At 39.5% G+C, this 13,445-nt stretch overlaps 1 protein-coding gene across 1 annotated transcript in view; it reads right to left on the reverse strand.

Moving 5' to 3' along the window:
- Nucleotides 1-12,075, reverse strand: part of TUSC3 (tumor suppressor candidate 3) — a 270,582-nt gene extending 258,507 nt beyond the window's left edge. The window contains exon 1 of the mRNA XM_042983058.1: nucleotides 11,925-12,075. The gene's annotated coding sequence lies outside the window, so the exon portion shown is untranslated. The remainder of the gene's footprint in view (nucleotides 1-11,924) is intronic.
- Between the last annotated feature and the right edge of the window lie 1,370 nt (nucleotides 12,076-13,445).

Below are 13,445 nucleotides of genomic sequence, written 5' to 3' on the forward strand. Positions count from 1 at the left end.
TCAAGTATAGTGAAATACCATTATCCAAATGAAAACAATTCACCTCTTTTGACCCAGTGGTCAACAACATTTGTATTTGGGGAAATACTGGAAAGCAATGGTAGATGTAAGAACCACCGTATAAACATTCGGACGTCACAGGGTGATTGTAACTGACCAAGAGACAGAATTGTAGGATCCTTGGCCAGCTAAGTAGCATGAGGGCTGTAAATAAACTCTGCAATAGTATCAAATCTGACTGTATCTAACACCAATTCTAGTAAATATGGTAATACTGAAATAGCGAGGATGATAAACAGTATTTCAAAATATCTGCTACGGGGGCACCTGGCTGACTCAGTTGGTACAGCCTGTGACTCTTGACCTCCAGGTCGTGAGTTCCAGTCCCAGGCTGGGTGTAGAGATTACTTAAAAATAAAATCTACTGTACTGTTATCATAGGAAAAGATAGGATTCAGTAGGCAGAGAGGGAAAGGACCTGAGATCCCTGGATGGGGAGAAACTCGTATTTTGGAACAATGCCGGGCTTAGTCTGACTGCAGCAAACCCCCTCAGGCATAAGATTCCTCTTAAGAATGTAAAAGACACTACCTACTCCCCCTCAAGTTTTCCTCAGGAATTTGACAAAAGACCTAACTAAAAATAAATAGACTAGAAAACGTTTGACCCACAAGGAATGATCTAGCCATAGACCACCCCTCATACGATGGAATCGAGCCAATCAGGAGTGGACGACCCAGAACCTAGAGGTTTCAAGCCAATAATGGTAGGCCCTGGGAAGGAACGAGGCAGGAAAGAAGAGAGGGCTGACCAGAACCTTATAAAAGGACACTTGCCTATTGTAGCGGGCATTTACTGTCAAATGCCCCCTCTCTGTAAAGAGAGCTTTCCTACTACTCTTACTTTCTTACACTCTAATAAACTTTTGCCTGATACTCATTTTGTGTCCACGGCTTCATTCTTCCAGGCGGTGAGACAAAGAACCCCAGGTACCCAGGTAAAAAAATCCTGCAACACTGTGATACTAAGTTATTTGTAGTTTGTAATTTCTGCAGGAAACAAAGCCGTATGTACTGTTAATACCACCATGGTTTGCTTTCTGCTTTATAATTGAAGAAAACAAGATTTTTCATGAGAGGTTAGTACCAATAAGGTTAATTTTTTTCCATTTCAAGTTTCCCCAAATTTCATGGACTCCAGATTAAGAACTGCTCCACAACAACCTTATCAGATAAGTCTTATTGTAACAATTTCACATAAGGAAACTAAGACCAGAAGATCCAACTCAAAGTCACACAATTTGAAAAAGGTATACCAGGAATTTGAACTTGGGCAATCAAGCTCGAGAGCCATTATTATATACAATTCTATGCTGCCTTTTTTAAAGGTATTTACGAATAAATCTCTCTTCTCTGTCTCCCAGACTTTTGATTTCCCACTATTATGTGAGCATTTTTGCCCATAGTAATTACTCGCAAAAGAATAGTTCCTTGCTTTTTCCTTGAAATGTGTGAAAATGGCCTCCACTTTTATCTATTTGGAGACAGGAGTAAATTTATGGTCTATATCAGCTGAACATCTATATCAAGATACACTCAACATAATCAAAATCCACCATCTGCCCTGTTCTCTCCCAAACTCGTCTTAATTTCTATTACTGTAACTAAATGCTACCACTGGAACCAAACCAATGTGAGTTCTCTCCTTGCCGAGTCACAGAGAGAGACTACACGAGGTGAATTTTTGCACAAAGGAAATTTTATTTGCAACAAATAAGGAAATCATAGGAAATAACTAACAAAGCTGCAACTCTGAGCAAGGGTGTATGGGTTCCTTTCAAAAAAAAAAAATTTAGTGTTTATTTATTTTTGAGAGCGAGCACGAGCAGGGGAAGGGCAGAAAGAAAGGGGGTCACAGAATCTGCAGCAGGCTTCAAGCTGTCAGACACGAAGCTTGAGCCAACAAACCATGCGGGAGATATGACCTGAGCGGAGGTCTGACACTTACCGACTGAGCCACCCACTCACCCAAGGGTTAGGGAGAATAGTTTAAAAGGGGATCCTTGTCAGTGCATGTAGATGTGGGCATGAGGTCATGCATGCACCTTAAGGAAACATGCATTATACGTGCATTGTAAAGTAAATGAGGTTTGTGCTCCTCCTTGGGCAGAGGTTTTAATATTATAATGAGGTAAAGGTAATTATTGGTTATTCTAGAGGTCACTGCACTGCCCACTTGAGCAGGTGAGTCAGGGAGTTAAGCTCAAAGCGGTGGGAGTGGTCTGGGCTAGCTGGAGGTCCTGTCAGAACTGCTTGAGGGGTGGTTTTGCCTTCCTTTTGCCTGAATTAAGAGATAAAGCAGGAAAAAACGCTTAAGGAAAAATGTAGGACAAAGGTCGGTGAGTAGGAGCGGGTGAGCAGTAAAGGTCAGGTCTTGGGATCTAGTTGATGATACCACAATCCTCCTAATTACCAATTTTCAGAGCCTCAGAGTGGCCTTCCATTTTCCTCATTCTCTCCAACCATACTGCCATCCATACTTGGTTTCCAAGTTACTCAGCCTCCAAAGTGTCTTAAGAATCTGTTTTCTGCTTTTCATTTTGTAACTCTTGCATTCATTAGAAAGGCATCAGGACACCATTATTAGTCCATTCTCCCCTTGTTTATAAATTTACCTTCCTCCTCTACCAACCTAATCCAAAACTTTTTAATCCTGCCTTCCTGCATTCTATTCTTGGTACATTAGCCAGAGTGATCCTTTTTATACAGAAACCAGTGCAAAGTACTTTCTCTGTCTTCAGCATAAAAAGCAGTCTTTTCCATGCCCTCGGGCCCCTATGTTACTTTCCTCCTGGCTGCCTTTCCAAACTCATTTCTACTTCTGCTTTCTGACTATGCTTCAGCCAGGCTGGTTTTCTTTTTTTCCTTAAATATGTCAAGCATACTCTTCCTCTGTCCTTCCCACTGTTGTTCCTTCACACTTTCACACAGATACATGTCCACATGGCAAACTTTATCATTTTATTCAGGTCAAGGCTCAGATCTCCTAAACTATCATCTTGAGATAGGGAAACTAAAGGGACCCCATGACGGGGGAAAAAACTGTTTTTTTAGCTCCTTTACCTATTTCTATTCTTGTGCCAGGATCTGCGCACACACACACACACACACACACACGCGCCTTAATATATGTCCTCATAAGGAATAAGGAGTTAATGATTCGTTTGGAGCCTTCCAGCCCAATAGATGACATCTCAGGAATGACTGGGTAAGAATGACCCGGCAAGACCATCATGTGTGTATTCTGGACCACTGGCGCTAGACATCTCAATGCCAAAACCCTCTGGCTCCAAGGAATCTGTGACTTATGATGCACACATGGCCCCTGTCCTTGTTCAGACCAGTTCCTGGATGCCAGAGAGGACATGTGCACCAGACCACAATCATCAGTAAAAACCCCAGACCCCAAGCAAAGAAGAGACTCTCTCCTTTGCTTCTGACTCTCCTGGACACTCTGTCCGTTCCTGCACTCCCTATATATCTCCAATAAACCCTGCTCTCACTTCCTACTGGCTCACAGTTTGATTTCTATCCTGCCGCACTTAGCCAAGGACCCTCCGGGCTCATCCTGCAGGACCCAGCCTGCCTGCATTAACCTCATTTCTCAGACAACGCTTTCTAAAAACTAAACTCCTTACTCTTCACACACATACATACACCCTTAACTTTTTCATATAGCACTCATCATTACCTGAAATTATGCTATGGATTCATTTATTTCTAGTCTCCCCTATTAGGATGTAAGCTCCGTAAGACAGGGCTTTTTACCTGCACTGTCCAGAATAATCCCTGTTTCACATTTTTTATAGTTATCTATCACTAACTGGCATTATGCTTTTATATTCCTTTCCCCATTGTAATGTAAGCTCCAGGAAGGCAGAGACTGTTTTCTTTATGAGTACACACTACACCAAATAGTGCATTTGTTGAATGCATGAATGATTTCAGCCATTCTCTGTTTATTCCCTGAAGTACAACACTAAGCATGTCACTGTCTTTAGTCCACATACTTTCAGTAGCTCATCCCTAGGTTTCAAAGGAGGTCCAAACTCTGGATAATGGCTTAGAGCCAAGTCAAACCCTTTATCCCTGCTTTAATATAGTAGCCTTCAAACTGGAGTTCACACCAAGGACTACATAGACAAATGGTTTTATTAAGAGAAGCCATTTCCAAAATCTCAAAAATCCTGTGTTCTTCTCTAAAATTAATGGACTTGGAAAAAATGCTGAAATGCAGGCTAACTCTTCTTCTTCTTGCCCAGCTTTGTTAGGACAAGGGCCTTCTATCTTAGCTAAAGAAAGAGATCTCTCCCTCCCATCCTGACTAGTATGTCTAGGTGGGTTGCCCCCCACAAGGGACTAAAAAGACAAAACAGAACAAAACAGGGTCTCCTGGGTGACTCAGTTGCTTAAGTACCCAACTCTTGATTTCAGCTCAGGTAATTATTTCCCGGTTGGTGAGTTTGAGTCTAGAATTGGGCTCTGCACCGACAGTGCAAAGCCTGCTTGGGATTCTGTCTCTCTGCCCCTCCCCTGCTTGGAGGGAAGCAGGCACTCAAGCGTTTGTGCTCGCCCTCTCTCTCTCTAAACAAGTAAAGAAACATGCAAAAAACAAAAAAACAAAAAGCCCTCCAGGGCAGCCAAAGGAACATCCTAAGTATTTGTATATGTGTTGAAAAGTGAGTGATTTTAATGTCTTAGACAAAAATCCTTTTGTTAATCAGAGGTTTCTGGTTTTTTGCTTTCAATAATATTGAAAGAGGGCACAATCCACTTGTCAGGTACAGATCATTTATTTTATTTTATTTTATTTTTTTTCACTCCAAGGGCAGTTTTTATTTAGAAATGTGCCTAGGTATAGATCATTTAAAAATTGTTTTGGGAATAGAACGCTACATAAGTTTTGGCCCATTACTCAAAAGGAATTCAAAAATTGAGTGATATTGTGATAACAGACTCCTATTCTTGTCTCCTCATTGTGATCATAGTTCTTTAACACCTAATACAAACAAAAATTAAAAGTAAGAGTAAGAGCCCACTGGGTGGCTCAGTTGGTTAAGCATTCAACTCTTGATTTTGACTCAGAGCCCGCTTGGCATTCTCTCTTTCCCTCTCTCTCTGCCTCTCCCCTACTTGTGCTCTCTGTCTCTGTCTCTCAAAATAAACATTCTTTTTTAAAAATAAGAATAAAATAATGCTGAATATTATCTCATTCCAGCAATAATTAATATTCATCCATAGACATGTAAAGTAATTTTTAAAAACCTTAACCATTTCTATAAGTAATTCTTTCCCAGTACACTTTTGCTTTTCATTTTTTCATGTTTACTACTATTTTCTCAACTTCATAATATATGTTGTTATTTTGATCAATTTGGGTACAACTCATAACTAATGATGACTCAGTGCAAAACATAAATTTTAATACAGCCTTATGGTCAGAAGTGTGTTTAAATCAGATTTCAATTCACACAACTCTTTTTGGCAGAGAAGACTTTCAAGCAAAACAAAAATTAGGATAAAAGTCTATCTGATTACACTGCCAGTGGGAGGGTAAACTGGTTGAACCAGTTTGTAACAGTGGCAGTGTCTACTAAAGCTAACTGCACCAGCAGTTCCAAATAGACATAAATTCACCATATGACATGTATAAATTCGTATAAGCAGCTTTGTTCATAAAAGCCCAAAGCCGGAAAGAGACCAAACATCTAACAACAGTTAATCAGATATATAACTTGTGATACAGTCATACTATATAGATCAATAAAAATGAACTAATGACATCTATACATAATGTGAATGAATTTTACAATCTAAGGATCCAGACACAAAGCTAATGTATTTGGATGTGTGGAGATAGATAACATCAACCAAATGAGAACAGGAAGAGGCTATTTTTTTCTGAGCTTGCTATAGCAAGGGAGTAAGCCACCCTCACTTGAGTTTTGACAGACTTAAATACAGGCAGAGGGAGTAGGAAACCTTAATGTAGAAAAAAGGGAAGATGTTAGGTACCCCCCAATTGGAAGCTATTGGCTTGGAGGAAACTGTAGTTAGACTAAATAGAAGGAGGGCATCTATGTGATTGGCTAGGGCAGCATATTTGGCTCTCTGTAGTTGGTCTAAGTTGGAAACGGACAAAAACTAGGTAGCTGTCAGTTTTTTATCAAGTCTTGGCTATTTGGGGCTAACCATTAAAGAAGTTATTGTTGGGATATCTGGATTGACTAGCGATAGCAGTCTGACCTCCTATAGGTCGAGGCTGGCTTCCTGGGATGTTTATTACATATAAGGGGTTGGTTTCCTGGACATATTGCTACAGGTTGTAGGTCAGAGTTCTATTTTTATATATGATCTGGCCATTGTTGGCTAATATATTAAATATCTCAGGTTGGAAGTCAGGATAGTAGAAGAGGGCTCAACAGGGCGCTAGAGTACTGGAAATAGTCTATGATCAATTTCCTCCTGTTCTGAGTGCTGGTTATTACACAAGTGTGTATTCTTTGTAAAAATTTCTTGAGCCATAACTTTGTGATTTATGTATATATGCTATATTTCAATATAAAATTTACTTTTTAATAATAAGTTCCATAAAAAATTATTATTTTTCAAATCCCTTGGAAGCAACATAATGGAAATGCAAACTCAGGAGGATAAAAAGATAATATAAAACAAGCAATTGTTAAAAAGAAGAGCTCCTTCTTGTGTGTGCATTTGTTTTTTAATGGATAGCTATCATTTCCATTCCTTCAGAAATATTTAAAAGAATGCCATGACAGTTTTAATTTTTGAATGTCAATATTTATAACTTGATGGAAATTTTCATCTTTGTATTTTAAGCTTGTAATGAAAACTTTGATGTTTACTTTAAAATGCACAAAGGGATATCTAGTCTTCTAAATTCCTTTAGAAGGATGTTATTGAAGATCACATTGTGTGTTCCTGCCTTTGTCACTGTTGCATCTTTCTGGAATGAACTTGTCTGTCCTCCCTGCACTTCACAATTTTGCTCATTCTTTAGTGCACAACTTAAATATCATCTCCGTTATGATTCCCAACTCCTAGTCAACAGTAATCACTGTTTTCTCTTTGCTTCCATACATTTTGTTCACAGTTGCTTATTTAAAGTCACACAAGTCATAAGTATCTAAAGACAAAAATATTTATAGGTAATTGTGTCAAAACACTGCAACAAACAGTGATGATTACTAAGAACTTAACTTTTCTTTCAAATATAAGTAATCTTTTCAAAAATTATTTGAGAGACTATAAAAGCATTTTTTGTGACAAAACTTAAGTGCTAATCTAGGCATTAAATAACATGGTGATTTTATAGATAGAGATTAAAATAATAATTTTAGGCTTTCTGTGCATTATTCTTGAAACAATATGTAGTAAAGGATTTATTAACACACCTTACTGTTGCAAGATTTTTTTACGTCAATACCCACGTTCATCGTCTCACCGCTTTGAAGAATGAAGAGGTGGACACAAAATAAAATGGGCAGCAGGCAAAAGTTTGTTAGATTTAAGATGAGAAAGTGAGAATAGTAGGAAAGCTCTCTTTACAGAGAGGGGGCATTAAAATGTAGATGCCCCCAACTATAGGCAAGGGACTTTGTTCTATAGGATTTGGGCGGGCCCCTTCCCTTTGCCCTTGTTCCTCCTCAGGTCCTACCCTATTGGCTTGATCACTGTAGCTGCTGGGTTGTCATTCTTGATTGGCTGGAATTCATTGTGGGAGGAGTCAGGCTATGGTCATACTATCCACCATATAACTTATTACTTATTTTACTTATTTTAATTAGGTATTCTGATGGTCAAATTCCTGAGAAGAAGCTGAGGGGGAGTAGACGGGTGTCTGTTACAATCTTAAGAGGACCCATATGCCTGAGGGAGTTTGCGGCGGTAAGAGGCTCCCAGCATTGTTCCAGAATATGTTTTTCCCCACCCAGGAACATCAGGTCCAAACCTTTTCCTTTCTGTCTACTGAGTCTTATCTTTTCCTATTATATTACTATATATGTATTTAGGCATTCACAGATTAAAAAATTAATAAGTCTGTGAAACTTAAAGCTGTAGCTTTAAAATATTAGTATATTAAATAAGACACTGTATATGTCATAATAAATACACCATATTGATCAACTATAATAACTGTTAATAAGCAGACAATCACACGCATTATTTTGTATGTTTATACATCTTTGTAATTGGAGTGCCTGGAATACTCAAACACTTGTGTTAATTACCATATTTAATCAAAGTAACTATGTTTTTCTCCAGACACAAGAGAAAAATAGAAGACAGAAAAGCAAGAACTGTTGAGCTATCTTTATTTCATGAGTGCTAATGTCTTACTTTACATATATTTACTAAGGTAAATAGTGTATATTTTGCTCATCTATAGCTATTCTCCAAATTTTTAAATTATGTTTAGCAATTGTGACATTGTGATTTATAATATAAAATGTATATCTGGTCTTCATCCCCATTTCTGGCACAGAGCTCCTTAAAACCCTTGAAATTTCCTAAGTGGCAAGGGTGAGAAAGATGTTTTTATTATGTTAATTAGGTGACTTTTGGACTCCACCCAAGGACGGGGCTGGTTGCCAGGGGAACTAACCACATGATTAGAGGGAAGGGAGAGGAGCTAGAGGTTGAATCAATCATGCCTGTGCTATGAAACCTCCATAAAAACCCAAAAGGACTGGGTTCAAAGAGCTCTGGGTTGGTGAACACGTGGAGATTCTAGGGAAATGGTATAGTTTGAAAGGGAATGGAAGTTCCACCCCCCTTTCCTTATACAACACCCTATCCATCTCTTCCATCCAGCTGTTCATGAGTTATATCCTTTTATAAGAAACTGATCATCTAGGAAGTAAAATGTCTCTCTGAGTCTTGTGAGTCACTCTAGCAAATCATTCGACCCGAAGGAGGGGGTCCTTGAAACCTCCAACCAGTTGGGCAGAAGCACAGATGTTGTTAACTTGGCCTTGTGACTGGAGTTGGTGGGGTGATAGGGGAAGAGAAGCAGTCTTGTAGGACTGAGCCCTTAACCCATGGGATCTGACACTATTGATGTGGTTTTGGAGTGGTGGTGGGGGTTTGGGGCCCACAGCCAAGAAGGAATTCTTGAGACTTCTTCATGTAAAAAGGTAGTTTTAATAAAGCACAGGGACAGGACCCATAGGTAGGAAGAGCTGCCCCGGGGGTTGGGAAGAGAGACTACGTACAGTGGATTTGGGAGAGGTAAAGGCAAAAGGGAGGTTCCCCAAAGGATTTTCATATGATAAAGAAGACACAGGATCCCAGAGGCCTAGCTGTTGTCAGGCTAAAGTTGTTTCTCCCTCTAGCAAAACATTAACCTTAAGAGGGTAGGGAGTTCCTGGAGAAATATTATATTCTGCCTGCCTCAAGTATTTGTCATTGATCTGCAGATTATAAGGAAATTTAATTTATCTGCCATTTCCTTCTGTCTTTGTTTCCCACATCAACTATCTCCTGATAGAGAATATCCACAGAGTTAAATTCTAGGACACCCTGCTACTGTCTGAGAAATATTTGGTGCTGTGGAAAAATCCCTGCCACACTGGAATGTGGTGCAGAATTCTTTCAGTGATCCATGTATTTTCCTGTTACTTACTTCAAAATTATCCAGGCACTTCCTAGGGAAATTCTAACAAATATTTAAGGAAGAGTCAATACCTATTCTTTTGAAGCTCTTCCAAAAAATAGAAATGGAAAGAAAACTTCCAGACTCATTCTACGAGGCCAGCATTACCTTGATTCCAAAACTGGACAAAGACCCCGCTAAAAAGGGTTCGTGAGTTCGAGCCCCACATCGTGCTCTGCACTGACTGTGTGGAGCCTGCTTAGGGTTCTGCCTCCCTCTCTCTCTGCCCCTCCCCCACTTGCTCATGCGCACGCTCTCTCTCTCTGTGTCTCTATCAAAATAAATAAAAATAAACTTTAAGAAAGACATCCATTATTATCATTTCATTTATTTAAATATGTTTTTATATTATTCAATTCTTTAAAAAGTCATGAAAACAGTTATAATTTACTTAACTCATGAAATCAGTTTAGTGAATTTAAACTATATAACACTTAACTCTGGTCTTGTATAAATCTAAATATTGTGTCGATGTTATTTTTATTGGTAAACTGAATTTTACAGATTCTTTATTTTTTTTTAAGTTTATTTATTGATGGAGAGAGAGAGAGAGAGAGAGAGAGAGATGGGGGTGGGGGAAGGGCAAGAAAGGGAGGGAGAGTGAAACCCTAGCAGGCCCCACACTCAATATGGAGCCCAGTGTGGGACTCCATCCCACGAACCTTGAGATCATGACCTGAGCCAAAATCAAGAACTAGACACTCAACCAATTGAGCCACCCAGGCACCCCTGCAAACGCTTTAAATAATGCCAAAAAGTCTTTTCTCGTATTGCAACTGAGGTCTTTTTTTAAACTTCATAATTATAGTAAGGAAGGCTATTAAGTCAATGCATTTTTCAGCCACCACAATTTTTAGAATAAATGTAACAATAACGTATCTATTTCTTAAAAAACAAAATGGTACTGTTTCTCTACACTAGATATTCCCGGAGTGTACACAGTCTAATCTGTTACTCTTAAATTTCCCAGCTGGAGAAAAAGGGACAAAGAGGAACAGAAACAGAAAAATAAGTGCATGGGGCACCTGTGTGGTTCAGTTGGTTAATGACTAACTCTTGATTTCAGCTCAGGTCATGATTTCACGGCTCATGAGGTTATGCCCGCATAGGGCTCTGAACTGAGCCTGCTTGGAATTCTTTCTCTTTCTCTCTCTCTGCACCTCCCCTACTCACAAGCACATGTGCATGCTCGCTCTCTCTCTGTCTCTCTCTTTCTCTCTCTCAGAAATAAATAAATAAACCAAAAGTGCAAAGAAACCAATTGTGGACAAATATTGAATTGTCACCGTGAAGAGCTAATAGTGTCCTATCTGCAAGAGAGGAGACAAAGTTTAGATGCAGGAAAACCCATCTGACATATACACACAGAAAAGAGAAAGGCCTTGGCAATTTTATCAAGCCGTAGAATTTAAAATCCAGAGATTGTGGAACCCCGAAGTATAGAAATGAAACATAAAAGGAATCTTCGACATGAAATAAAATGATCTCGCTTTTCTACACAAGACAACCTCCCCATGACTGTTTGTTCTCCTTTTGTTGGAAAGGAGCTACCCAGTAAACATCTTGCTAAGTCAGAAGTTCCCCCCAACAGTCACTGCAGTTCCAATTTACCTCTGCAAAATACTACCAGTCAGAGGATAAGTATGCATTTAGAAAACATAAAGGAAACAGGAGGTTTGGCCTGAAAGATGTGCAGTTTCGGACTGAGACGTCCCCGTGAGAACTCTCGCGGTGAGTGGGGTCGGTGCTTGAGGAACTTCACTGATCAGGGGCCGGACAAAACTGACTCTGGGCACATGAAACTAAAGAAATCATTTCTCACAAGCCTGAGGGAGAACCCCCTACAACATCCGGAAATGCTGGCCTAAAGCAACTTTTACCCAAAGAATGCCAGGCTGAGGGCAACTTCTGATCTCCCCGTTCCTCACCACTGGCCCGAGGGTGGACTTACAGACTTATCAGGTCTCTGTCCAGACCCTCCTCAAAGACTGTTCTCGAACGGACTACACCAGCAGACCATGAAAGTACATGCCACAGGGCAGAAAAACAATTCACCAAGAATACAATATAAACCTGATCATATAACCAAAAAGTCGCAAAAGAACTTATTCCTGAGAAAGGAAAATAAATCTGGTGCAGAAGAATCACAATGAAATATTAATCAGAACTCAGTACAGAGTAAAACTTACCTCTCATCCGTGGCCGGGGTGACATTTCGAACCTTTTGTTTCTAGGGCCTCCAATGTGTACGTAATTACTGAGTCTCAAGTCCTGGTCCAAGGGTGAGGGTCTCAGCTCACCCTTGTGGAATTTCTTTTTCCGTTACTGTTCTCCATCTAAACACAATTGAAGCCAAATCGAGTTGGGTTTATTGGCTCATTGCAAACACTCCTTCCTCATTCCATGAGGCATTGTGGGTAATCTAAGTAAGAGAATGTTAGAAGGGGCTTGTTAAAGCATTAACGCTTGTTTTTAATCTTTTAGGGAGAATTCAAGGAAGTATGGTTCTATTCTGGATTCAGGGCTCTCAGAAGCAGGAAAAATCCTGTGGTAAGGCATCTTTATAATTTCTGCCTGGAAGGTGAAAGGAACAAAATAAAACTAAATATAAAATTGATCAAGAAAGGAACAGTCACTTCTATCAGTTGAGAGAGGCAGATGTTTGGTCATTGTGGTTTATACAGAGCTCTCGTTTTTGACAAGATTATGCAAGGGACTCGTTTTCATCTTGCTCTGTCACAGTCATAGAGTGGCCTTGTCTGATGTTGGTCTCTGGTGGAATTTTTTATATTCAGCAAAGAAATACCAAGGTCTGTTCGAGTTAGATCAGCTCCAGGCTGACCAGAATCAGGAGCTGATTTATTCTTTCGCATCTTGGGTAAAAGTATCTTAATTTCCTAATCAAAAAAATCATAGGGGTGCCTGGGTGGCTCAGGCAGTTAAGTGTCCGACTTCAGCTAAGGTCATGATCTCACAGTGCGTGGGTTCGAGCCCTGCCTCAGGCTCTGTGCTAACAGCTTGGTCAGAGCCTGAAGCCTCCTTCGAACTCTGTCTCTCCTTCTCTCTCTGCCTCTCCCCTACTCATACTCTGTCTCTTTCTCTCCCTCAAAAATAAATAAATGTTAAAAAAAAATTTTAAAATAAGTTTTATGTAATGAGTGTGTCTCCTAGAAATATTCTAGAATAAAAGTGATTGTGTATATTATGCTAAATTATATTCAATTACTTTTAAGCTGTATCTTAACAAATAACTGAAGCCTTGAAGTACTGTGTCTGTGTAATCATCAGAAATTAGATTATTTTTGTAAATATTGTTACACTTCAACCTAATGCCACTTCCCATGGCATTAATTAAAACATTTTCTGGGGGCGCCTGGGTGGCTCAGTTAAGCGTCTGGTGGTTAAGCATTTGACTTCAGCTCAGGTCATGATCTCTCTGTTTGTGAGTTGGAGCCCCGTGTTGGGCTCTGTGCTGACAGCTCAGAGCCTGGAGTCTGCCTCGGATTCTGTGTCTCCCTCTCTCTCTGTTCCTCCCCTGCTCTCACTCTGTCTCTCTCTCTCACTCTCTCAAAAATAAATAAAGATTAAAAAAAAACATTTTCTTTTATTCATACAATTTAGTAGTGTTTACAAAAATTCATTGCATATGATTTTTTCATTATTGTTTGACTCCTGTCTTAGAATTTCAAAATCAATATAAATTCATATTT

This window comes from Panthera tigris, chromosome B1, assembly GCF_018350195.1.
Source record: "Panthera tigris isolate Pti1 chromosome B1, P.tigris_Pti1_mat1.1, whole genome shotgun sequence".
Taxonomy (NCBI): domain Eukaryota; kingdom Metazoa; phylum Chordata; class Mammalia; order Carnivora; family Felidae; genus Panthera; species Panthera tigris.